At 45.1% G+C, this 25,112-nt stretch overlaps 19 non-coding genes across 19 annotated transcripts; all 19 read left to right on the top strand.

Moving 5' to 3' along the window:
- Positions 1-654: 654 nt before the first annotated feature.
- On the top strand, positions 655-845 carry LOC141189377 (U2 spliceosomal RNA). Its single transcript, XR_012263439.1, has one exon. It is a non-coding gene; the product is annotated as a U2 spliceosomal RNA (small nuclear RNA).
- Positions 846-1,967: 1,122 nt separating this feature from the next.
- LOC141185147 (U2 spliceosomal RNA) lies at positions 1,968-2,158 on the top strand. The gene has a single exon (XR_012259836.1). It is a non-coding gene; the product is annotated as a U2 spliceosomal RNA (small nuclear RNA).
- Positions 2,159-3,279: 1,121 nt separating this feature from the next.
- On the top strand, positions 3,280-3,470 carry LOC141189376 (U2 spliceosomal RNA). The gene has a single exon (XR_012263438.1). It is a non-coding gene; the product is annotated as a U2 spliceosomal RNA (small nuclear RNA).
- A 1,120-nt stretch (positions 3,471-4,590) lies between these two features.
- On the top strand, positions 4,591-4,781 carry LOC141185362 (U2 spliceosomal RNA). Its single transcript, XR_012260032.1, has one exon. It is a non-coding gene; the product is annotated as a U2 spliceosomal RNA (small nuclear RNA).
- Positions 4,782-5,902: 1,121 nt separating this feature from the next.
- Positions 5,903-6,093, top strand: LOC141185146 (U2 spliceosomal RNA). The gene has a single exon (XR_012259835.1). It is a non-coding gene; the product is annotated as a U2 spliceosomal RNA (small nuclear RNA).
- A 1,120-nt stretch (positions 6,094-7,213) lies between these two features.
- LOC141189375 (U2 spliceosomal RNA) lies at positions 7,214-7,404 on the top strand. The gene has a single exon (XR_012263437.1). It is a non-coding gene; the product is annotated as a U2 spliceosomal RNA (small nuclear RNA).
- Positions 7,405-8,524: 1,120 nt separating this feature from the next.
- LOC141185361 (U2 spliceosomal RNA) lies at positions 8,525-8,715 on the top strand. The gene has a single exon (XR_012260031.1). It is a non-coding gene; the product is annotated as a U2 spliceosomal RNA (small nuclear RNA).
- A 1,119-nt stretch (positions 8,716-9,834) lies between these two features.
- Positions 9,835-10,025, top strand: LOC141185144 (U2 spliceosomal RNA). The gene has a single exon (XR_012259834.1). It is a non-coding gene; the product is annotated as a U2 spliceosomal RNA (small nuclear RNA).
- A 1,120-nt stretch (positions 10,026-11,145) lies between these two features.
- On the top strand, positions 11,146-11,336 carry LOC141189374 (U2 spliceosomal RNA). Its single transcript, XR_012263436.1, has one exon. It is a non-coding gene; the product is annotated as a U2 spliceosomal RNA (small nuclear RNA).
- Positions 11,337-12,456: 1,120 nt separating this feature from the next.
- Positions 12,457-12,647, top strand: LOC141185360 (U2 spliceosomal RNA). The gene has a single exon (XR_012260030.1). It is a non-coding gene; the product is annotated as a U2 spliceosomal RNA (small nuclear RNA).
- A 1,121-nt stretch (positions 12,648-13,768) lies between these two features.
- LOC141184098 (U2 spliceosomal RNA) lies at positions 13,769-13,959 on the top strand. The gene has a single exon (XR_012258885.1). It is a non-coding gene; the product is annotated as a U2 spliceosomal RNA (small nuclear RNA).
- Positions 13,960-15,076: 1,117 nt separating this feature from the next.
- Positions 15,077-15,267, top strand: LOC141189373 (U2 spliceosomal RNA). The gene has a single exon (XR_012263435.1). It is a non-coding gene; the product is annotated as a U2 spliceosomal RNA (small nuclear RNA).
- Positions 15,268-16,388: 1,121 nt separating this feature from the next.
- LOC141189372 (U2 spliceosomal RNA) lies at positions 16,389-16,579 on the top strand. Its single transcript, XR_012263434.1, has one exon. It is a non-coding gene; the product is annotated as a U2 spliceosomal RNA (small nuclear RNA).
- A 1,121-nt stretch (positions 16,580-17,700) lies between these two features.
- Positions 17,701-17,891, top strand: LOC141189371 (U2 spliceosomal RNA). Its single transcript, XR_012263433.1, has one exon. It is a non-coding gene; the product is annotated as a U2 spliceosomal RNA (small nuclear RNA).
- A 1,120-nt stretch (positions 17,892-19,011) lies between these two features.
- On the top strand, positions 19,012-19,202 carry LOC141189369 (U2 spliceosomal RNA). Its single transcript, XR_012263431.1, has one exon. It is a non-coding gene; the product is annotated as a U2 spliceosomal RNA (small nuclear RNA).
- Positions 19,203-20,324: 1,122 nt separating this feature from the next.
- Positions 20,325-20,515, top strand: LOC141189367 (U2 spliceosomal RNA). The gene has a single exon (XR_012263430.1). It is a non-coding gene; the product is annotated as a U2 spliceosomal RNA (small nuclear RNA).
- Positions 20,516-21,634: 1,119 nt separating this feature from the next.
- Positions 21,635-21,825, top strand: LOC141189366 (U2 spliceosomal RNA). The gene has a single exon (XR_012263429.1). It is a non-coding gene; the product is annotated as a U2 spliceosomal RNA (small nuclear RNA).
- Positions 21,826-22,946: 1,121 nt separating this feature from the next.
- Positions 22,947-23,137, top strand: LOC141185395 (U2 spliceosomal RNA). The gene has a single exon (XR_012260062.1). It is a non-coding gene; the product is annotated as a U2 spliceosomal RNA (small nuclear RNA).
- A 1,122-nt stretch (positions 23,138-24,259) lies between these two features.
- LOC141189365 (U2 spliceosomal RNA) lies at positions 24,260-24,450 on the top strand. The gene has a single exon (XR_012263428.1). It is a non-coding gene; the product is annotated as a U2 spliceosomal RNA (small nuclear RNA).
- Positions 24,451-25,112: the final 662 nt, after the last annotated feature.

The raw sequence follows: 25,112 nt of genomic DNA, 5'->3' as shown, positions 1-25,112 counted from the left end.
TGGTTTGCTACAATGCCTTTTCTGAAACGTTGTCTCCCTCTGCTGGAACACTGACTTCTTTCATTTAATGCCTGCAGACTATAAAAGAGAAACCAACCCAAAAAGTTTGGTTGATTAGTCTGTGGCATTCTTTTAAACTGTTGCTTATGGCGGTCTCTGTGAGCTTCTCAGTGACATTCAGCCATCCAGGTATCCCGCCTGCAGTAGACGGAATGTGGCAATGGAACGCTGGCTGCGCGTGTCATAATAGGCTCTGAGCCTTTATATACCTGCGCACAGCAGCAGCCACCTTCAGTCTGCTGCTGGACAGCCAGCAGCAGCAGCAGCAGGAGAGGTAATTAATCAGCAACCCTCCTGCTAAGGGTAGACAGCTGCTCGTTCCACCCCCCCCCCCGCCTTAATTGGTTCTCCTCCCTTCCAACGGTGTTTTGGCGGGTGGGAACAGCCGGGGGTTGAGGGTACTGTGCTAAAAGAGGTGGAGTTATGCAGATCTAAAACGCGTGGATTGCAGCAGCAGCAAGCCGAAAAGTGCAGGCATGTGAGGGATCTAGAGGTTGACAGCATGTCTTCTTAACGGGAGTCCAGGTGGCCATCTCCACAAATGGACTTTTCAGAATCCTTGGGTGGCACCGTAGTCGGAAACCAATTCTGGTTATCGCTTCTCGGCCTTTTGGCTAAGATCAAGTGTAGTATCTGTTCTTATCAGTTTAATATCTGATACGTCCCCTATCTGGGGACCATATATTAAATGGATTTTTAGAACAGGGAGATGGAAAAAGAGCTTGCTCTGTCCACTCCACGCATTGACCTGGTATTGCAGTATCTCCAGGACCGGTGCACCCCTTCTTTAATGCAGTTTCTAAAATCAGAAAGAATTGAATTCAATGCTTTTTGTTCATTTTGCTTGTTTGTCGGATTTTGGGATGGACTCTTTGGCTTTGCTTTTCTTCTCCTCATTGGATTTTTCATGTTAAAAGTTGCAGAAGCCAGATGACAAGCTCATTTTGGTTCAACTTCAGCAACTGTGCATTGCATTGCCATGTAATGTAATGTAATGCAATGCTATCTATCTAGCTCTCCCTCTATACTTCCTTTTGGATAAACAGACATATTAGGCAAGCATTTTGGAGCTTTCACCTAAATAACTACAGGTGGTGAGATAAGCTGCACAATATAATTGACCTTTCAGTATATTGTTGCACACACACCATCTATTTAGCAAATGCCCTTGTTATCAACAGCAGCCTTTTAAACTCACCTGAGCTAACAGGTATGTGAGCTGGTTACTCTGCTGCGCTTAAAATTTCTTTTTTGGTTTGCTACAATGCCTTTTCTGAAACGTTGTCTCCCTCTGCTGGAACACTGACTTCTTTCATTTAATGCCTGCAGACTATAAAAGAGAAACCAACCCAAAAAGTTTGGTTGATTAGTCTGTGGCATTCTTTTAAACTGTTGCTTATGGCGGTCTCTGTGAGCTTCTCAGTGACATTCAGCCATCCAGGTATCCCGCCTGCAGTAGACGGAATGTGGCAATGGAACGCTGGCTGCGCGTGTCATAATAGGCTCTGAGCCTTTATATACCTGCGCACAGCAGCAGCCACCTTCAGTCTGCTGCTGGACAGCCAGCAGCAGCAGCAGCAGGAGAGGTAATTAATCAGCAACCCTCCTGCTAAGGGTAGACAGCTGCTCGTTCCACCCCCCCCCCCCGCCTTAATTGGTTCTCCTCCCTTCCAACGGTGTTGAGGCGGGTGGGAACAGCCAGGGGTTGAGGGTACTGTGCTAAAAGAGGTGGAGTTATGCAGATCTAAAACGCGTGGATTGCAGCAGCAGCAAGCCGAAAAGTGCAGGCATGTGAGGGATCTAGAGGTTGACAGCATGTCTTCTTAACGGGAGTCCAGGTGGCCATCTCCACAAATGGACTTTTCAGAATTCTTGGGTGGCACCGTAGTCGGAAACCAATTCTGGTTATCGCTTCTCGGCCTTTTGGCTAAGATCAAGTGTAGTATCTGTTCTTATCAGTTTAATATCTGATACGTCCCCTATCTGGGGACCATATATTAAATGGATTTTTAGAACAGGGAGATGGAAAAAGAGCTTGCTCTGTCCACTCCACGCATTGATCTGGTATTGCAGTATCTTCAGGACCGGTGCACCCCTTCTTTAATGCAGTTTCTAAAATCAGAAAGAATTGAATTCAATGCTTTTTGTTCATTTTGCTTGTTTGTCGGATTTTGGGATGGACTCTTTGGCTTTGCTTTTCTTCTCCTCATTGGATTTTTCATGTTAAAAGTTGCAGAAGCCAGATGACAAGCTCATTTTGGTTCAACTTCAGCAACTGTGCATTGCATTGCCATGTAATGTAATGTAATGCAATGCTATCTATCTAGCTCTCCCTCTATACTTCCTTTTGGATAAACAGACATATTAGGCAAGCATTTTGGAGCTTTCACCTAAATAACTACAGGTGGTGAGATAAGCTGCACAATATAATTGACCTTTCAGTATATTGTTGCACACACACCATCTATTTAGCAAATGCCCTTGTTATCAACAGCAGCCTTTTAAACTCACCTGAGCTAACAGGTATGTGAGCTGGTTACTCTGCTGCGCTTAAAATTTCTTTTTTGGTTTGCTACAATGCCTTTTCTGAAACGTTGTCTCCCTCTGCTGGAACACTGACTTCTTTCATTTAATGCCTGCAGACTATAAAAGAGAAACCAACCCAAAAAGTTTGGTTGATTAGTCTGTGGCATTCTTTTAAACTGTTGCTTATGGCGGTCTCTGTGAGCTTCTCAGTGACATTCAGCCATCCAGGTATCCCGCCTGCAGTAGACGGAATGTGGCAATGGAACGCTGGCTGCGCGTGTCATAATAGGCTCTGAGCCTTTATATACCTGCGCACAGCAGCAGCCACCTTCAGTCTGCTGCTGGACAGCCAGCAGCAGCAGCAGCAGGAGAGGTAATTAATCAGCAACCCTCCTGCTAAGGGTAGACAGCTGCTCGTTCCACCCCCCCCCCCGCCTTAATTGGTTCTCCTCCCTTCCAACGGTGTTTTGGCGGGTGGGAACAGCCGGGGGTTGAGGGTACTGTGCTAAAAGAGGTGGAGTTATGCAGATCTAAAACGCGTGGATTGCAGCAGCAGCAAGCCGAAAAGTGCAGGCATGTGAGGGATCTAGAGGTTGACAGCATGTCTTCTTAACGGGAGTCCAGGTGGCCATCTCCACAAATGGACTTTTCAGAATCCTTGGGTGGCACCGTAGTCGGAAACCAATTCTGGTTATCGCTTCTCGGCCTTTTGGCTAAGATCAAGTGTAGTATCTGTTCTTATCAGTTTAATATCTGATACGTCCCCTATCTGGGGACCATATATTAAATGGATTTTTAGAACAGGGAGATGGAAAAAGAGCTTGCTCTGTCCACTCCACGCATTGACCTGGTATTGCAGTATCTCCAGGACCGGTGCACCCCTTCTTTAATGCAGTTTCTAAAATCAGAAAGAATTGAATTCAATGCTTTTTGTTCATTTTGCTTGTTTGTCGGATTTTGGGATGGACTCTTTGGCTTTGCTTTTGTTCTCCTCATTGGATTTTTCATGTTAAAAGTTGCAGAAGCCAGATGACAAGCTCATTTTGGTTCAACTTCAGCAACTGTGCATTGCATTGCCATGTAATGTAATGTAATGCAATGCTATCTATCTAGCTCTCCCTCTATACTTCCTTTTGGATAAACAGACATATTAGGCAAGCATTTTGGAGCTTTCACCTAAATAACTACAGGTGGTGAGATAAGCTGCACAATATAATTGACCTTTCAGTATATTGTTGCACACACACCATCTATTTAGCAAATGCCCTTGTTATCAACAGCAGCCTTTTAAACTCACCTGAGCTAACAGGTATGTGAGCTGGTTACTCTGCTGCGCTTAAAATTTCTTTTTTGGTTTGCTACAATGCCTTTTCTGAAACGTTGTCTCCCTCTGCTGGAACACTGACTTCTTTCATTTAATGCCTGCAGACTATAAAAGAGAAACCAACCCAAAAAGTTTGGTTGATTAGTCTGTGGCATTCTTTTAAACTGTTGCTTATGGCGGTCTCTGTGAGCTTCTCAGTGACATTCAGCCATCCAGGTATCCCGCCTGCAGTAGACGGAATGTGGCAATGGAACGCTGGCTGCGCGTGTCATAATAGGCTCTGAGCCTTTATATACCTGCGCACAGCAGCAGCCACCTTCAGTCTGCTGCTGGACAGCCAGCAGCAGCAGCAGCAGGAGAGGTAATTAATCAGCAACCCTCCTGCTAAGGGTAGACAGCTGCTCGTTCCACCCCCCCCCCGCCTTAATTGGTTCTCCTCCCTTCCAACGGTGTTGAGGCGGGTGGGAACAGCCGGGGGTTGAGGGTACTGTGCTAAAAGAGGTGGAGTTATGCAGATCTAAAACGCGTGGATTGCAGCAGCAGCAAGCCGAAAAGTGCAGGCATGTGAGGGATCTAGAGGTTGACAGCATGTCTTCTTAACGCGAGTCCAGGTGGCCATCTCCACAAATGGACTTTTCAGAATCCGTGGGTGGCACCGTAGTCGGAAACCAATTCTGGTTATCGCTTCTCGGCCTTTTGGCTAAGATCAAGTGTAGTATCTGTTCTTATCAGTTTAATATCTGATACGTCCCCTATCTGGGGACCATATATTAAATGGATTTTTAGAACAGGGAGATGGAAAAAGAGCTTGCTCTGTCCACTCAACGCATTGACCTGGTATTGCAGTATCTCCAGGACCGGTGCACCCCTTCTTTAATGCAGTTTCTAAAATCAGAAAGAATTGAATTCAATGCTTTTTGTTCATTTTGCTTGTTTGTCGGATTTTGGGATGGACTCTTTGGCTTTGCTTTTCTTCTCCTCATTGGATTTTTCATGTTAAAAGTTGCAGAAGCCAGATGACAAGCTCATTTTGGTTCAACTTCAGCAACTGTGCATTGCATTGCCATGTAATGTAATGTAATGCAATGCTATCTATCTAGCTCTCCCTCTATACTTCCTTTTGGATAAACAGACATATTAGGCAAGCATTTTGGAGCTTTCACCTAAATAACTACAGGTGGTGAGATAAGCTGCACAATATAATTGACCTTTCAGTATATTGTTGCACACACACCATCTATTTAGCAAATGCCCTTGTTATCAACAGCAGCCTTTTAAACTCACCTAAGCTAACAGGTATGTGAGCTGGTTACTCTGCTGCGCTTAAAATTTCTTTTTTGGTTTGCTACAATGCCTTTTCTGAAACGTTGTCTCCCTCTGCTGGAACACTGACTTCTTTCATTTAATGCCTGCAGACTATAAAAGAGAAACCAACCCAAAAAGTTTGGTTGATTAGTCTGTGGCATTCTTTTAAACTGTTGCTTATGGCGGTCTCTGTGAGCTTCTCAGTGACATTCAGCCATCCAGGTATCCCGCCTGCAGTAGACGGAATGTGGCAATGGAACGCTGGCTGCGCGTGTCATAATAGGCTCTGAGCCTTTATATACCTGCGCACAGCAGCAGCCACCTTCAGTCTGCTGCTGGACAGCCAGCAGCAGCAGCAGCAGGAGAGGTAATTAATCAGCAACCCTCCTGCTAAGGGTAGACAGCTGCTCGTTCCACCCCCCCCCCCGCCTTAATTGGTTCTCCTCCCTTCCAACGGTGTTGAGGCGGGTGGGAACAGCCGGGGGTTGAGGGTACTGTGCTAAAAGAGGTGGAGTTATGCAGATCTAAAACGCGTGGATTGCAGCAGCAGCAAGCCGAAAAGTGCAGGCATGTGAGGGATCTAGAGGTTGACAGCATGTCTTCTTAACGGGAGTCCAGGTGGCCATCTCCACAAATGGACTTTTCAGAATCCTTGGGTGGCACCGTAGTCAGAAACCAATTCTGGTTATCGCTTCTCGGCCTTTTGGCTAAGATCAAGTGTAGTATCTGTTCTTATCAGTTTAATATCTGATACGTCCCCTATCTGGGGACCATATATTAAATGGATTTTTAGAACAGGGAGATGGAAAAAGAGCTTGCTCTGTCCACTCCACGCATTGATCTGGTATTGCAGTATCTTCAGGACCGGTGCACCCCTTCTTTAATGCAGTTTCTAAAATCAGAAAGAATTGAATTCAATGCTTTTTGTTCATTTTGCTTGTTTGTCGGATTTTGGGATGGACTCTTTGGCTTTGCTTTTCTTCTCCTCATTGGATTTTTCATGTTAAAAGTTGCAGAAGCCAGATGACAAGCTCATTTTGGTTCAACTTCAGCAACTGTGCATTGCATTGCCATGTAATGTAATGTAATGCAATGCTATCTATCTAGCTCTCCCTCTATACTTCCTTTTGGATAAACAGACATATTAGGCAAGCATTTTGGAGCTTTCACCTAAATAACTACAGGTGGTGAGATAAGCTGCACAATATAATTGACCTTTCAGTATATTGTTGCACACACACCATCTATTTAGCAAATGCCCTTGTTATCAACAGCAGCCTTTTAAACTCACCTGAGCTAACAGGTATGTGAGCTGGTTACTCTGCTGCGCTTAAAATTTCTTTTTTGGTTTGCTACAATGCCTTTTCTGAAACGTTGTCTCCCTCTGCTGGAACACTGACTTCTTTCATTTAATGCCTGCAGACTATAAAAGAGAAACCAACCCAAAAAGTTTGGTTGATTAGTCTGTGGCATTCTTTTAAACTGTTGCTTATGGCGGTCTCTGTGAGCTTCTCAGTGACATTCAGCCATCCAGGTATCCCGCCTGCAGTAGACGGAATGTGGCAATGGAACGCTGGCTGCGCGTGTCATAATAGGCTCTGAGCCTTTATATACCTGCGCACAGCAGCAGCCACCTTCAGTCTGCTGCTGGACAGCCAGCAGCAGCAGCAGCAGGAGAGGTAATTAATCAGCAACCCTCCTGCTAAGGGTAGACAGCTGCTCGTTCCACCCCCCCCCCGCCTTAATTGGTTCTCCTCCCTTCCAACGGTGTTTTGGCGGGTGGGAACAGCCGGGGGTTGAGGGTACTGTGCTAAAAGAGGTGGAGTTATGCAGATCTAAAACGCGTGGATTGCAGCAGCAGCAAGCCGAAAAGTGCAGGCATGTGAGGGATCTAGAGGTTGACAGCATGTCTTCTTAACGGGAGTCCAGGTGGCCATCTCCACAAATGGACTTTTCAGAATCCTTGGGTGGCACCGTAGTCGGAAACCAATTCTGGTTATCGCTTCTCGGCCTTTTGGCTAAGATCAAGTGTAGTATCTGTTCTTATCAGTTTAATATCTGATACGTCCCCTATCTGGGGACCATATATTAAATGGATTTTTAGAACAGGGAGATGGAAAAAGAGCTTGCTCTGTCCACTCCACGCATTGACCTGGTATTGCAGTATCTCCAGGACCGGTGCACCCCTTCTTTAATGCAGTTTCTAAAATCAGAAAGAATTGAATTCAATGCTTTTTGTTCATTTTGCTTGTTTGTCGGATTTTGGGATGGACTCTTTGGCTTTGCTTTTGTTCTCCTCATTGGATTTTTCATGTTAAAAGTTGCAGAAGCCAGATGACAAGCTCATTTTGGTTCAACTTCAGCAACTGTGCATTGCATTGCCATGTAATGTAATGTAATGCAATGCTATCTATCTAGCTCTCCCTCTATACTTCCTTTTGGATAAACAGACATATTAGGCAAGCATTTTGGAGCTTTCACCTAAATAACTACAGGTGGTGAGATAAGCTGCACAATATAATTGACCTTTCAGTATATTGTTGCACACACACCATCTATTTAGCAAATGCCCTTGTTATCAACAGCAGCCTTTTAAACTCACCTGAGCTAACAGGTATGTGAGCTGGTTACTCTGCTGCGCTTAAAATTTCTTTTTTGGTTTGCTACAATGCCTTTTCTGAAACGTTGTCTCCCTCTGCTGGAACACTGACTTCTTTCATTTAATGCCTGCAGACTATAAAAGAGAAACCAACCCAAAAAGTTTGGTTGATTAGTCTGTGGCATTCTTTTAAACTGTTGCTTATGGCGGTCTCTGTGAGCTTCTCAGTGACATTCAGCCATCCAGGTATCCCGCCTGCAGTAGACGGAATGTGGCAATGGAACGCTGGCTGCGCGTGTCATAATAGGCTCTGAGCCTTTATATACCTGCGCACAGCAGCAGCCACCTTCAGTCTGCTGCTGGACAGCCAGCAGCAGCAGCAGCAGGAGAGGTAATTAATCAGCAACCCTCCTGCTAAGGGTAGACAGCTGCTCGTTCCACCCCCCCCCCGCCTTAATTGGTTCTCCTCCCTTCCAACGGTGTTGAGGCGGGTGGGAACAGCCGGGGGTTGAGGGTACTGTGCTAAAAGAGGTGGAGTTATGCAGATCTAAAACGCGTGGATTGCAGCAGCAGCAAGCCGAAAAGTGCAGGCATGTGAGGGATCTAGAGGTTGACAGCATGTCTTCTTAACGCGAGTCCAGGTGGCCATCTCCACAAATGGACTTTTCAGAATCCTTGGGTGGCACCGTAGTCGGAAACCAATTCTGGTTATCGCTTCTCGGCCTTTTGGCTAAGATCAAGTGTAGTATCTGTTCTTATCAGTTTAATATCTGATACGTCCCCTATCTGGGGACCATATATTAAATGGATTTTTAGAACAGGGAGATGGAAAAAGAGCTTGCTCTGTCCACTCAACGCATTGACCTGGTATTGCAGTATCTCCAGGACCGGTGCACCCCTTCTTTAATGCAGTTTCTAAAATCAGAAAGAATTGAATTCAATGCTTTTTGTTCATTTTGCTTGTTTGTCGGATTTTGGGATGGACTCTTTGGCTTTGCTTTTCTTCTCCTCATTGGATTTTTCATGTTAAAAGTTGCAGAAGCCAGATGACAAGCTCATTTTGGTTCAACTTCAGCAACTGTGCATTGCATTGCCATGTAATGTAATGTAATGCAATGCTATCTATCTAGCTCTCCCTCTATACTTCCTTTTGGATAAACAGACATATTAGGCAAGCATTTTGGAGCTTTCACCTAAATAACTACAGGTGGTGAGATAAGCTGCACAATATAATTGACCTTTCAGTATATTGTTGCACACACACCATCTATTTAGCAAATGCCCTTGTTATCAACAGCAGCCTTTTAAACTCACCTAAGCTAACAGGTATGTGAGCTGGTTACTCTGCTGCGCTTAAAATTTCTTTTTTGGTTTGCTACAATGCCTTTTCTGAAACGTTGTCTCCCTCTGCTGGAACACTGACTTCTTTCATTTAATGCCTGCAGACTATAAAAGAGAAACCAACCCAAAAAGTTTGGTTGATTAGTCTGTGGCATTCTTTTAAACTGTTGCTTATGGCGGTCTCTGTGAGCTTCTCAGTGACATTCAGCCATCCAGGTATCCCGCCTGCAGTAGACGGAATGTGGCAATGGAACGCTGGCTGCGCGTGTCATAATAGGCTCTGAGCCTTTATATACCTGCGCACAGCAGCAGCCACCTTCAGTCTGCTGCTGGACAGCCAGCAGCAGCAGCAGCAGGAGAGGTAATTAATCAGCAACCCTCCTGCTAAGGGTAGACAGCTGCTCGTTCCACCCCCCCCCGCCTTAATTGGTTCTCCTCCCTTCCAACGGTGTTGAGGCGGGTGGGAACAGCCGGGGGTTGAGGGTACTGTGCTAAAAGAGGTGGAGTTATGCAGATCTAAAACGCGTGGATTGCAGCAGCAGCAAGCCGAAAAGTGCAGGCATGTGAGGGATCTAGAGGTTGACAGCATGTCTTCTTAACGGGAGTCCAGGTGGCCATCTCCACAAATGGACTTTTCAGAATCCTTGGGTGGCACCGTAGTCAGAAACCAATTCTGGTTATCGCTTCTCGGCCTTTTGGCTAAGATCAAGTGTAGTATCTGTTCTTATCAGTTTAATATCTGATACGTCCCCTATCTGGGGACCATATATTAAATGGATTTTTAGAACAGGGAGATGGAAAAAGAGCTTGCTCTGTCCACTCCACGCATTGATCTGGTATTGCAGTATCTTCAGGACCGGTGCACCCCTTCTTTAATGCAGTTTCTAAAATCAGAAAGAATTGAATTCAATGCTTTTTGTTCATTTTGCTTGTTTGTCGGATTTTGGGATGGACTCTTTGGCTTTGCTTTTCTTCTCCTCATTGGATTTTTCATGTTAAAAGTTGCAGAAGCCAGATGACAAGCTCATTTTGGTTCAACTTCAGCAACTGTGCATTGCATTGCCATGTAATGTAATGTAATGCAATGCTATCTATCTAGCTCTCCCTCTATACTTCCTTTTGGATAAACAGACATATTAGGCAAGCATTTTGGAGCTTTCACCTAAATAACTACAGGTGGTGAGATAAGCTGCACAATATAATTGACCTTTCAGTATATTGTTGCACACACACCATCTATTTAGCAAATGCCCTTGTTATCAACAGCAGCCTTTTAAACTCACCTGAGCTAACAGGTATGTGAGCTGGTTACTCTGCTGCGCTTAAAATTTCTTTTTTGGTTTGCTACAATGCCTTTTCTGAAACGTTGTCTCCCTCTGCTGGAACACTGACTTCTTTCATTTAATGCCTGCAGACTATAAAAGAGAAACCAACCCAAAAAGTTTGGTTGATTAGTCTGTGGCATTCTTTTAAACTGTTGCTTATGGCGGTCTCTGTGAGCTTCTCAGTGACATTCAGCCATCCAGGTATCCCGCCTGCAGTAGACGGAATGTGGCAATGGAACGCTGGCTGCGCGTGTCATAATAGGCTCTGAGCCTTTATATACCTGCGCACAGCAGCAGCCACCTTCAGTCTGCTGCTGGACAGCCAGCAGCAGCAGCAGCAGGAGAGGTAATTAATCAGCAACCCTCCTGCTAAGGGTAGACAGCTGCTCGTTCCACCCCCCCCCCGCCTTAATTGGTTCTCCTCCCTTCCAACGGTGTTTTGGCGGGTGGGAACAGCCGGGGGTTGAGGGTACTGTGCTAAAAGAGGTGGAGTTATGCAGATCTAAAACGCGTGGATTGCAGCAGCAGCAAGCCGAAAAGTGCAGGCATGTGAGGGATCTAGAGGTTGACAGCATGTCTTCTTAACGGGAGTCCAGGTGGCCATCTCCACAAATGGACTTTTCAGAATCCTTGGGTGGCACCGTAGTCGGAAACCAATTCTGGTTATCGCTTCTCGGCCTTTTGGCTAAGATCAAGTGTAGTATCTGTTCTTATCAGTTTAATATCTGATACGTCCCCTATCTGGGGACCATATATTAAATGGATTTTTAGAACAGGGAGATGGAAAAAGAGCTTGCTCTGTCCACTCCACGCATTGACCTGGTATTGCAGTATCTCCAGGACCGGTGCACCCCTTCTTTAATGCAGTTTCTAAAATCAGAAAGAATTGAATTCAATGCTTTTTGTTCATTTTGCTTGTTTGTCGGATTTTGGGATGGACTCTTTGGCTTTGCTTTTGTTCTCCTCATTGGATTTTTCATGTTAAAAGTTGCAGAAGCCAGATGACAAGCTCATTTTGGTTCAACTTCAGCAACTGTGCATTGCATTGCCATGTAATGTAATGTAATGCAATGCTATCTATCTAGCTCTCCCTCTATACTTCCTTTTGGATAAACAGACATATTAGGCAAGCATTTTGGAGCTTTCACCTAAATAACTACAGGTGGTGAGATAAGCTGCACAATATAATTGACCTTTCAGTATATTGTTGCACACACACCATCTATTTAGCAAATGCCCTTGTTATCAACAGCAGCCTTTTAAACTCACCTGAGCTAACAGGTATGTGAGCTGGTTACTCTGCTGCGCTTAAAATTTCTTTTTTGGTTTGCTACAATGCCTTTTCTGAAACGTTGTCTCCCTCTGCTGGAACACTGACTTCTTTCATTTAATGCCTGCAGACTATAAAAGAGAAACCAACCCAAAAAGTTTGGTTGATTAGTCTGTGGCATTCTTTTAAACTGTTGCTTATGGCGGTCTCTGTGAGCTTCTCAGTGACATTCAGCCATCCAGGTATCCCGCCTGCAGTAGACGGAATGTGGCAATGGAACGCTGGCTGCGCGTGTCATAATAGGCTCTGAGCCTTTATATACCTGCGCACAGCAGCAGCCACCTTCAGTCTGCTGCTGGACAGCCAGCAGCAGCAGCAGCAGGAGAGGTAATTAATCAGCAACCCTCCTGCTAAGGGTAGACAGCTGCTCGTTCCACCCCCCCCCCGCCTTAATTGGTTCTCCTCCCTTCCAACGGTGTTGAGGCGGGTGGGAACAGCCGGGGGTTGAGGGTACTGTGCTAAAAGAGGTGGAGTTATGCAGATCTAAAACGCGTGGATTGCAGCAGCAGCAAGCCGAAAAGTGCAGGCATGTGAGGGATCTAGAGGTTGACAGCATGTCTTCTTAACGCGAGTCCAGGTGGCCATCTCCACAAATGGACTTTTCAGAATCCTTGGGTGGCACCGTAGTCGGAAACCAATTCTGGTTATCGCTTCTCGGCCTTTTGGCTAAGATCAAGTGTAGTATCTGTTCTTATCAGTTTAATATCTGATACGTCCCCTATCTGGGGACCATATATTAAATGGATTTTTAGAACAGGGAGATGGAAAAAGAGCTTGCTCTGTCCACTCAACGCATTGACCTGGTATTGCAGTATCTCCAGGACCGGTGCACCCCTTCTTTAATGCAGTTTCTAAAATCAGAAAGAATTGAATTCAATGCTTTTTGTTCATTTTGCTTGTTTGTCGGATTTTGGGATGGACTCTTTGGCTTTGCTTTTCTTCTCCTCATTGGATTTTTCATGTTAAAAGTTGCAGAAGCCAGATGACAAGCTCATTTTGGTTCAACTTCAGCAACTGTGCATTGCATTGCCATGTAATGTAATGTAATGCAATGCTATCTATCTAGCTCTCCCTCTATACTTCCTTTTGGATAAACAGACATATTAGGCAAGCATTTTGGAGCTTTCACCTAAATAACTACAGGTGGTGAGATAAGCTGCACAATATAATTGACCTTTCAGTATATTGTTGCACACACACCATCTATTTAGCAAATGCCCTTGTTATCAACAGCAGCCTTTTAAACTCACCTAAGCTAACAGGTATGTGAGCTGGTTACTCTGCTGCGCTTAAAATTTCTTTTTTGGTTTGCTACAATGCCTTTTCTGAAACGTTGTCTCCCTCTGCTGGAACACTGACTTCTTTCATTTAATGCCTGCAGACTATAAAAGAGAAACCAACCCAAAAAGTTTGGTTGATTAGTCTGTGGCATTCTTTTAAACTGTTGCTTATGGCGGTCTCTGTGAGCTTCTCAGTGACATTCAGCCATCCAGGTATCCCGCCTGCAGTAGACGGAATGTGGCAATGGAACGCTGGCTGCGCGTGTCATAATAGGCTCTGAGCCTTTATATACCTGCGCACAGCAGCAGCCACCTTCAGTCTGCTGCTGGACAGCCAGCAGCAGCAGCAGCAGGAGAGGTAATTAATCAGCAACCCTCCTGCTAAGGGTAGACAGCTGCTCGTTCCACCCCCCCCCCCGCCTTAATTGGTTCTCCTCCCTTCCAACGGTGTTGAGGCGGGTGGGAACAGCCGGGGGTTGAGGGTACTGTGCTAAAAGAGGTGGAGTTATGCAGATCTAAAACGCGTGGATTGCAGCAGCAGCAAGCCGAAAAGTGCAGGCATGTGAGGGATCTAGAGGTTGACAGCATGTCTTCTTAACGGGAGTCCAGGTGGCCATCTCCACAAATGGACTTTTCAGAATCCTTGGGTGGCACCGTAGTCGGAAACCAATTCTGGTTATCGCTTCTCGGCCTTTTGGCTAAGATCAAGTGTAGTATCTGTTCTTATCAGTTTAATATCTGATACGTCCCCTATCTGGGGACCATAAATTAAATGGATTTTTAGAACAGGGAGATGGAAAAAGAGCTTGCTCTGTCCACTCCACGCATTGACCTGGTATTGCAGTATCTCCAGGACCGGTGCACCCCTTCTTTAATGCAGTTTCTAAAATCAGAAAGAATTGAATTCAATGCTTTTTGTTCATTTTGCTTGTTTGTCGGATTTTGGGATGGACTCTTTGGCTTTGCTTTTCTTCTCCTCATTGGATTTTTCATGTTAAAAGTTGCAGAAGCCAGATGACAAGCTCATTTTGGTTCAACTTCAGCAACTGTGCATTGCATTGCCATGTAATGTAATGTAATGCAATGCTATCTATCTAGCTCTCCCTCTATACTTCCTTTTGGATAAACAGACATATTAGGCAAGCATTTTGGAGCTTTCACCTAAATAACTACAGGTGGTGAGATAAGCTGCACAATATAATTGACCTTTCAGTATATTGTTGCACACACACCATCTATTTAGCAAATGCCCTTGTTATCAACAGCAGCCTTTTAAACTCACCTGAGCTAACAGGTATGTGAGCTGGTTACTCTGCTGCGCTTAAAATTTCTTTTTTGGTTTGCTACAATGCCTTTTCTGAAACGTTGTCTCCCTCTGCTGGAACACTGACTTCTTTCATTTAATGCCTGCAGACTATAAAAGAGAAACCAACCCAAAAAGTTTGGTTGATTAGTCTGTGGCATTCTTTTAAACTGTTGCTTATGGCGGTCTCTGTGAGCTTCTCAGTGACATTCAGCCATCCAGGTATCCCGCCTGCAGTAGACGGAATGTGGCAATGGAACGCTGGCTGCGCGTGTCATAATAGGCTCTGAGCCTTTATATACCTGCGCACAGCAGCAGCCACCTTCAGTCTGCTGCTGGACAGCCAGCAGCAGCAGCAGGAGAGGTAATTAATCAGCAACCCTCCTGCTAAGGGTAGACAGCTGCTCGTTCCACCCCCCCCCCGCCTTAATTGGTTCTCCTCCCTTCCAACGGTGTTGAGGCGGGTGGGAACAGCCGGGGGTTGAGGGTACTGTGCTAAAAGAGGTGGAGTTATGCAGATCTAAAATGCGTGGATTGCAGCAGCAGCAAGCCGAAAAGTGCAGGCATGTGAGGGATCTAGAGGTTGACAGCATGTCTTCTTAACGGGAGTCCAGGTGGCCATCTCCACAAATGGACTTTTCAGAATCCTTGGGTGGCACCGTAGTCGGAAACCAATTCTGGTTATCGCTTCTCGGCCTTTTGGCTAAGATCAAGTGTAGTATCTGTTCTTATCAGTTTAATATCTGATACGTCCCCTATCTGGGGACCATATATTAAATGGATTTTTAGAACAGGGAGATGGAAAAAGAGCTTGCTCTGTCCACTCCACGCATTGACCTGGTATTGCAGTATCTCCAGGACCGGTGCACCCCTTCTTTAATGTAGTTTCTAAAATCAGAAAGAATTGAATTCAATGCTTTTTGTTCATTTTGCTTGTTTGTCGGATTTTGGGATGGACTCTTTGGCTTTGCTTTTCTTCTCCTCATTGGATTTTTCATGTTAAAAGTTGCAGAAGCCAGATGACAAGCTCATTTTGGTTCAACTTCAGCAACTGTGCATTGCATTGCCATGTAATGTAATGTAATGCAATGCTATCTATCTAGCTCTCCCTCTATACTTCCTTTTGGATAAACAGACATATTAGGCAAGCATTTTGGAGCTTTCACCTAAATAACTACAGGTGGTGAGATAAGCTGCACAATATAATTGACCTTTCAGTATATTGTTGCACACACACCATCTATTTAGCAAATGCCCTTGTTATCAACAGCAGCCTTTTAAACTCACCTGAGCTAACAGGTATGTGAGCTGGTTACTCTGCTGCGCTTAAAATTTCTTTTTTGGTTTGCTACAATGCCTTTTCTGAAACGTTGTCTCCCTCTGCTGGAACACTGACTTCTTTCATTTAATGCCTGCAGACTATAAAAGAGAAACCAACCCAAAAAGTTTGGTTGATTAGTCTGTGGCATTCTTTTAAACTGTTGCTTATGGCGGTCTCTGTGAGCTTCTCAGTGACATTCAGCCATCCAGGTATCCCGCCTGCAGTAGACGGAATGTGGCAATGGAACGCTGGCTGCGCGTGTCATAATAGGCTCTGAGCCTTTATATACCTGCGCACAGCAGCAGCCACCTTCAGTCTGCTGCTGGACAGCCAGCAGCAGCAGCAGCAGGAGAGGTAATTAATCAGCAACCCTCCTGCTAAGGGTAGACAGCTGCTCGTTTCACCCCCCCCCCCGCCTTAATTGGTTCTCCTCCCTTCCAACGGTGTTGAGGCGGGTGGAAACAGCCGGGGGTTGAGGGTACTGTGCTAAAAGAGGTGGAGTTATGCAGATCTAAAACGCGTGGATTGCAGCAGCAGCAAGCCGAAAAGTGCAGGCATGTGAGGGATCTAGAGGTTGACAGCATGTCTTCTTAACGGGAGTCCAGGTGGCCATCTCCACAAATGGACTTTTCAGAATCCTTGGGTGGCACCGTAGTCGGAAACCAATTCTGGTTATCGCTTCTCGGCCTTTTGGCTAAGATCAAGTGTAGTATCTGTTCTTATCAGTTTAATATCTGATACGTCCCCTATCTGGGGACCATATATTAAATGGATTTTTAGAACAGGGAGATGGAAAAAGAGCTTGCTCTGTCCACTCCACGCATTGACCTGGTATTGCAGTATCTCCAGGACCGGTGCACCCCTTCTTTAATGCAGTTTCTAAAATCAGAAAGAATTGAATTCAATGCTTTTTGTTCATTTTGCTTGTTTGTCGGATTTTTGGATGGACTCTTTGGCTTTGCTTTTCTTCTCCTCATTGGATTTTTCATGTTAAAAGTTGCAGAAGCCAGATGACAAGCTCATTTTGGTTCAACTTCAGCAACTGTGCATTGCATTGCCATGTAATGTAATGTAATGCAATGCTATCTATCTAGCTCTCCCTCTATACTTCCTTTTGGATAAACAGACATATTAGGCAAGCATTTTGGAGCTTTCACCTAAATAACTACAGGTGGTGAGATAAGCTGCACAATATAATTGACCTTTCAGTATATTGTTGCACACACACCATCTATTTAGCAAATGCCCTTGTTATCAACAGCAGCCTTTTAAACTCACCTGAGCTAACAGGTATGTGAGCTGGTTACTCTGCTGCGCTTAAAATTTCTTTTTTGGTTTGCTACAATGCCTTTTCTGAAACGTTGTCTCCCTCTGCTGGAACACTGACTTCTTTCATTTAATGCCTGCAGACTATAAAAGAGAAACCAACCCAAAAAGTTTGGTTGATTAGTCTGTGGCATTCTTTTAAACTGTTGCTTATGGCGGTCTCTGTGAGCTTCTCAGTGACATTCAGCCATCCAGGTATCCCGCCTGCAGTAGACGGAATGTGGCAATGGAACGCTGGCTGCGCGTGTCATAATAGGCTCTGAGCCTTTATATACCTGCGCACAGCAGCAGCCACCTTCAGTCTGCTGCTGGACAGCCAGCAGCAGCAGCAGCAGGAGAGGTAATTAATCAGCAACCCTCCTGCTAAGGGTAGACAGCTGCTCGTTCCACCCCCCCCCCCACCTTAATTGGTTCTCCTCCCTTCCAACGGTGTTGAGGCGGGTGGGAACAGCCGGGGGTTGAGGGTACTGTGCTAAAAGAGGTGGAGTTATGCAGATCTAAAACGCGTGGATTGCAGCAGCAGCAAGCCGAAAAGTGCAGGCATGTGAGGGATCTAGAGGTTGACAGCATGTCTTCTTAACGGGAGTCCAGGTGGCCATCTCCACAAATGGACTTTTCAGAATCCTTGGGTGGCACCGTAGTCGGAAACCAATTCTGGTTATCGCTTCTCGGCCTTTTGGCTAAGATCAAGTGTAGTATCTGTTCTTATCAGTTTAATATCTGATACGTCCCCTATCTGGGGACCATATATTAAATGGATTTTTAGAACAGGGAGATGGAAAAAGAGCTTGCTCTGTCCACTCCACGCATTGACCTGGTATTGCAGTATCTCCAGGACCGGTGCACCCCTTCTTTAATGCAGTTTCTAAAATCAGAAAGAATTGAATTCAATGCTTTTTGTTCATTTTGCTTGTTTGTCGGATTTTGGGATGGACTCTTTGGCTTTGCTTTTCTTCTCCTCATTGGATTTTTCATGTTAAAAGTTGCAGAAGCCAGATTACAAGCTCATTTTGGTTCAACTTCAGCAACTGTGCATTGCATTGCCATGTAATGTAATGTAATGCAATGCTATCTATCTAGCTCTCCCTCTATACTTCCTTTTGGATAAACAGACATATTAGGCAAGCATTTTGGAGCTTTCACCTAAATAACTACAGGTGGTGAGATAAGCTGCACAATATAATTGACCTTTCAGTGTATTGTTGCACACACACCATCTATTTAGCAAATGCCCTTGTTATCAACAGCAGCCTTTTAAACTCACCTGAGCTAACAGGTATGTGAGCTGGTTACTCTGCTGCGCTTAAAATTTCTTTTTTGGTTTGCTACAATGCCTTTTCTGAAACGTTGTCTCCCTCTGCTGGAACACTGACTTCTTTCATTTAATGCCTGCAGACTATAAAAGAGAAACCAACCCAAAAAGTTTGGTTGATTAGTCTGTGGCATTCTTTTAAACTGTTGCTTATGGCGGTCTCTGTGAGCTTCTCAGTGACATTCAGCCATCCAGGTATCCCGCCTGCAGTAGACGGAATGTGGCAATGGAACGCTGGCTGCGCGTGTCATAATAGGCTCTGAGCCTTTATATACCTGCGCACAGCAGCAGCCACCTTCAGTCTGCTGCTGGACAGCCAGCAGCAGCAGCAGCAGGAGAGGTAATTAATCAGCAACCCTCCTGCTAAGGGTAGACAGCTGCTCGTTCCACCCCCCCCCCGCCTTAATTGGTTCTCCTCCCTTCCAACGGTGTTGAGGCGGGTGGGAACAGCCGGGGGTTGAGGGTACTGTGCTAAAAGAGGTGGAGTTATGCAGATCTAAAACGCGTGGATTGCAGCAGCAGCAAGCAGAAAAGTGCAGGCATGTGAGGGATCTAGAGGTTGACAGCATGTCTTCTTAACGGGAGTCCAGGTGGCCGTCTCCACAAATGGACTTTTCAGAATCCTTGGGTGGCACCGTAGTCGGAAACCAATTCTGGTTATCGCTTCTCGGCCTTTTGGCTAAGATCAAGTGTAGTATCTGTTCTTATCAGTTTAATATCTGATACGTCCCCTATCTGGGGACCATATATTAAATGGATTTTTAGAACAGGGAGATGGAAAAAGAGCTTGCTCTGTCCACTCCACGCATTGACCTGGTATTGCAGTATCTCCAGGACCGGTGCACCCCTTCTTTAATGCAGTTTCTAAAATCAGAAAGAATTGAATTCAATGCTTTTTGTTCATTTTGCTTGTTTGTCGGATTTTGGGATGGACTCTTTGGCTTTGCTTTTCTTCTCCTCATTGGATTTTTCATGTTAAAAGTTGCAGAAGCCAGATGACAAGCTCATTTTGGTTCAACTTCAGCAACTGTGCATTGCATTGCCATGTAATGTAATGTAATGCAATGCTATCTATCTAGCTCTCCCTCTATACTTCCTTTTGGATAAACAGACATATTAGGCAAGCATTTTGGAGCTTTCACCTAAATAACTACAGGTGGTGAGATAAGCTGCACAATATAATTGACCTTTCAGTATATTGTTGCACACACACCATCTATTTAGCAAATGCCCTTGTTATCAACAGCAGCCTTTTAAACTCACCTGAGCTAACAGGTATGTGAGCTGGTTACTCTGCTGCGCTTAAAATTTCTTTTTTGGTTTGCTACAATGCCTTTTCTGAAACGTTGTCTCCCTCTGCTGGAACACTGACTTCTTTCATTTAATGCCTGCAGACTATAAAAGAGAAACCAACCCAAAAAGTTTGGTTGATTAGTCTGTGGCATTCTTTTAAACTGTTGCTTATGGCGGTCTCTGTGAGCTTCTCAGTGACATTCAGCCATCCAGGTATCCCGCCTGCAGTAGACGGAATGTGGCAATGGAACGCTGGCTGCGCGTGTCATAATAGGCTCTGAGCCTTTATATACCTGCGCACAGCAGCAGCCACCTTCAGTCTGCTGCTGGACAGCCAGCAGCAGCAGCAGCAGGAGAGGTAATTAATCAGCAACCCTCCTGCTAAGGGTAGACAGCTGCTCGTTCCACCCCCCCCCCCCGCCTTAATTGGTTCTCCTCCCTTCCAACGGTGTTGAGGCGGGTGGGAACAGCCGGGGGTTGAGGGTACTGTGCTAAAAGAGGTGGAGTTATGCAGATCTAAAACGCGTGGATTGCAGCAGCAGCAAGCCGAAAAGTGCAGGCATGTGAGGGATCTAGAGGTTGACAGCATGTCTTCTTAACGGGAGTCCAGGTGGCCATCTCCACAAATGGACTTTTCAGAATCCTTGGGTGGCACCGTAGTCGGAAACCAATTCTGGTTATCGCTTCTCGGCCTTTTGGCTAAGATCAAGTGTAGTATCTGTTCTTATCAGTTTAATATCTGATACGTCCCCTATCTGGGGACCATATATTAAATGGATTTTTAGAACAGGGAGATGGAAAAAGAGCTTGCTCTGTCCACTCCACGCATTGACCTGGTATTGCAGTATCTCCAGGACCGGTGCACCCCTTCTTTAATGCAGTTTCTAAAATCAGAAAGAATTGAATTCAATGCTTTTTGTTCATTTTGCTTGTTTGTCGGATTTTGGGATGGACTCTTTGGCTTTGCTTTTCTTCTCCTCATTGGATTTTTCATGTTAAAAGTTGCAGAAGCCAGATGACAAGCTCATTTTGGTTCAAATTCAGCAACTGTGCATTGCATTGCCATGTAATGTAATGTAATGCAATGCTATCTATCTAGCTCTCCCTCTATACTTCCTTTTGGATAAACAGACATATTAGGCAAGCATTTTGGAGCTTTCACCTAAATAACTACAGGTGGTGAGATAAGCTGCACAATATAATTGACCTTTCAGTATATTGTTGCACACACACCATCTATTTAGCAAATGCCCTTGTTATCAACAGCAGCCTTTTAAACTCACCTGAGCTAACAGGTATGTGAGCTGGTTACTCTGCTGCGCTTAAAATTTCTTTTTTGGTTTGCTACAATGCCTTTTCTGAAACGTTGTCTCCCTCTGCTGGAACACTGACTTCTTTCATTTAATGCCTGCAGACTATAAAAGAGAAACCAACCCAAAAAGTTTGGTTGATTAGTCTGTGGCATTCTTTTAAACTGTTGCTTATGGCGGTCTCTGTGAGCTTCTCAGTGACATTCAGCCATCCAGGTATCCCGCCTGCAGTAGACGGAATGTGGCAATGGAACGCTGGCTGCGCGTGTCATAATAGGCTCTGAGCCTTTATATACCTGCGCACAGCAGCAGCCACCTTCAGTCTGCTGCTGGACAGCCAGCACCAGCAGCAGCAGGAGAGGTAATTAATCAGCAACCCTCCTGCTAAGGGTAGACAGCTGCTCGTTCCACCCCCCCCCGCCTTAATTGGTTCTCCTCCCTTCCAACGGTGTTGAGGCGGGTGGGAACAGCTGGGGGTTGAGGGTACTGTGCTAAAAGAGGTGGAGTTATGCAGATCTAAAACGCGTGGATTGCAGCAGCAGCAAGCCGAAAAGTGCAGGCATGTGAGGGATCTAGAGGTTGACAGCATGTCTTCTTAACGGGAGTCCAGGTGGCCATCTCCACAAATGGACTTTTCAGAATCCTTGGGTGGCACCGTAGTCGGAAACCAATTCTGGTTATCGCTTCTCGGCCTTTTGGCTAAGATCAAGTGTAGTATCTGTTCTTATCAGTTTAATATCTGATACGTCCCCTATCTGGGGACCATATATTAAATGGATTTTTAGAACAGGGAGATGGAAAAAGAGCTTGCTCTGTCCACTCCACGCATTGACCTGGTATTGCAGTATCTCCAGGACCGGTGCACCCCTTCTTTAATGCAGTTTCTAAAATCAGAAAGAATTGAATTCAATGCTTTTTGTTCATTTTGCTTGTTTGTCGGATTTTGGGATGGACTCTTTGGCTTTGCTTTTCTTCTCCTCATTGGATTTTTCATGTTAAAAGTTGCAGAAGCCAGATGACAAGCTCATTTTGGTTCAACTTCAGCAACTGTGCATTGCATTGCCATGTAATGTAATGTAATGCAATGCTATCTATCTAGCTCTCCCTCTATACTTCCTTTTGGATAAACAGACATATTAGGCAAGCATTTTGGAGCTTTCACCTAAATAACTACAGGTGGTGAGATAAGCTGCACAATATAATTGACCTTTCAGTATATTGTTGCACACACACCATCTATTTAGCAAATGCCCTTGTTATCAACAGCAGCCTTTTAAACTCACCTGAGCTAACAGGTATGTGAGCTGGTTACTCTGCTGCGCTTAAAATTTCTTTTTTGGTTTGCTACAATGCCTTTTCTGAAACGTTGTCTCCCTCTGCTGGAACACTGACTTCTTTCATTTAATGCCTGCAGACTATAAAAGAGAAACCAACCCAAAAAGTTTGGTTGATTAGTCTGTGGCATTCTTTTAAACTGTTGCTTATGGCGGTCTCTGTGAGCTTCTCAGTGACATTCAGCCATCCAGGTATCCCGCCTGCAGTAGACGGAATGTGGCAATGGAACGCTGGCTGCGCGTGTCATAATAGGCTCTGAGCCTTTATATACCTGCGCACAGCAGCAGCCACCTTCAGTCTGCTGCTGGACAGCCAGCAGCAGCAGCAGCAGGAGAGGTAATTAATCAGCAACCCTCCTGCTAAGGGTAGACAGCTGCTCGTTCCACCCCCCCCCCCGCCTTAATTGGTTCTCCTCCCTTCCAACGGTGTTGAGGCGGGTGGGAACATCCGGGGGTTGAGGGTACTGTGCTAAAAGAGGTGGAGTTATGCAGATCTAAAACGCGTGGATTGCAGCAGCAGCAAGCCGAAAAGTGCAGGCATGTGAGGGATCTAGAGGTTGACAGCATGTCTTCTTAACGGGAGTCCAGGTGGCCACCTCCACAAATGGACTTTTCAGAATCCTTGGGTGGCACCGTAGTCGGAAACCAATTCTGGTTATCGCTTCTCGGCCTTTTGGCTAAGATCAAGTGTAGTATCTGTTCTTATCAGTTTAATATCTGATACGTCCCCTATCTGGGGACCATATATTAAATGGATTTTTAGAACAGGGAGATGGAAAAAGAGCTTGCTCTGTCCACTCCTTGCATTGAGCTGGTATTGCAGTATCTCCAGGACCGGTGCACCCCTTCTTTAATGCAGTTTCTAAAATCAGAAAGAATTGAATTCAATGCTTTTTGTTCATTTTGCTTGTTTGTCGGATTTTGGGATGGACTCTTTGGCTTTGCTTTTCTTCTCCTCATTGGATTTTTCATGTTAAAAGTTGCAGAAGCCAGATGACAAGCTCATTTTGGTTCAACTTCAGCAACTGTGCATTGCATTGCCATGTAATGTAATGTAATGCAATGCTATCTATCTAGCTCTCCCTCTATACTTCCTTTTGGATAAACAGACATATTAGGCAAGCATTTTGGAGCTTTCACCTAAATAACTACAGGTGGTGAGATAAGCTGCACAATATAATTGACCTTTCAGTATATTGTTGCACACACACCATCTATTTAGCAAATGCCCTTGTTATCAACAGCAGCCTTTTAAACTCACCTGAGCTAACAGGTATGTGAGCTGGTTACTCTGCTGCGCTTAAAATTTCTTTTTTGGTTTGCTACAATGCCTTTTCTGAAACGTTGTCTCCCTCTGCTGGAACACTGACTTCTTTCATTTAATGCCTGCAGACTATAAAAGAGAAACCAACCCAAAAAGTTTGGTTGATTAGTCTGTGGCATTCTTTTAAACTGTTGCTTATGGCGGTCTCTGTGAGCTTCTCAGTGACATTCAGCCATCCAGGTATCCCGCCTGCAGTAGACGGAATGTGGCAATGGAACGCTGGCTGCGCGTGTCATAATAGGCTCTGAGCCTTTATATACCTGCGCACAGCAGCAGCCACCTTCAGTCTGCTGCTGGACAGCCAGCAGCAGCAGCAGCAGGAGAGGTAATTAATCAGCAACCCTCCTGCTAAGGGTAGACAGCTGCTCGTTCCACCCCCCCCCCCCGCCTTAATTGGTTCTCCTCCCTTCCAACGGTGTTGAGGCGGGTGGGAACAGCCGGGGGTTGAGGGTACTGTGCTAAAAGAGGTGGAGTTATGCAGATCTAAAACGCGTGGATTGCAGCAGCAGCAAGCCGAAAAGTGCAGGCATGTGAGGGATCTAGAGGTTGACAGCATGTCTTCTTAACGGGAGTCCAGGTGGCCATCTCCACAAATGGACTTTTCAGAATCCTTGGGTGGCACCGTAGTCGGAAACCAATTCTGGTTATCGCTTCTCGGCCTTTTGGCTAAGATCAAGTGTAGTATCTGTTCTTATCAGTTTAATATCTGATACGTCCCCTATCTGGGGACCATATATTAAATGGATTTTTAGAACAGGGAGATGGAAAAAGAGCTTGCTCTGTCCACTCCACGCATTGACCTGGTATTGCAGTATCTCCAGGACCGGTGCACCCCTTCTTTAATGCAGTTTCTAAAATCAGAAAGAATTGAATTCAATGCTTTTTGTTCATTTTGCTTGTTTGTCGGATTTTGGGATGGACTCTTTGGCTTTGCTTTTCTTCTCCTCATTGGATTTTTCATGTTAAAAGTTGCAGAAGCCAGATGACAAGCTCATTTTGGTTCAACTTCAGCAACTGTGCATTGCATTGCCATGTAATGTAATGTAATGCAATGCTATCTATCTAGCTCTCCCTCTATACTTCCTTTTGGATAAACAGACATATTAGGCAAGCATTTTGGAGCTTTCACCTAAATAACTACAGGTGGTGAGATAAGCTGCACAATATAATTGACCTTTCAGTATATTGTTGCACACACACCATCTATTTAGCAAATGCCCTTGTTATCAACAGCAGCCTTTTAAACTCACCTGAGCTAACAGGTATGTGAGCTGGTTACTCTGCTGCGCTTAAAATTTCTTTTTTGGTTTGCTACAATGCCTTTTCTGAAGCGTTGTCTCCCTCTGCTGGAACACTGACTTCTTTCATTTAATGCCTGCAGACTATAAAAGAGAAACCAACCCAAAAAGTTTGGTTGATTAGTCTGTGGCATTCTTTTAAACTGTTGCTTATGGCGGTCTCTGTGAGCTTCTCAGTGACATTCAGCCATCCAGGTATCC

Source organism: Phyllobates terribilis, unplaced genomic scaffold (assembly GCF_046119375.1).
Source record: "Phyllobates terribilis strain yellow unplaced genomic scaffold, ASM4611937v1 Scaffold_40__1_contigs__length_11209783, whole genome shotgun sequence".
Lineage (NCBI taxonomy): Eukaryota > Metazoa > Chordata > Amphibia > Anura > Dendrobatidae > Phyllobates > Phyllobates terribilis.
The sequence above is the reverse complement of the archived record's forward strand: the minus strand, read 5'-3'. Positions and strand labels throughout refer to the sequence as shown.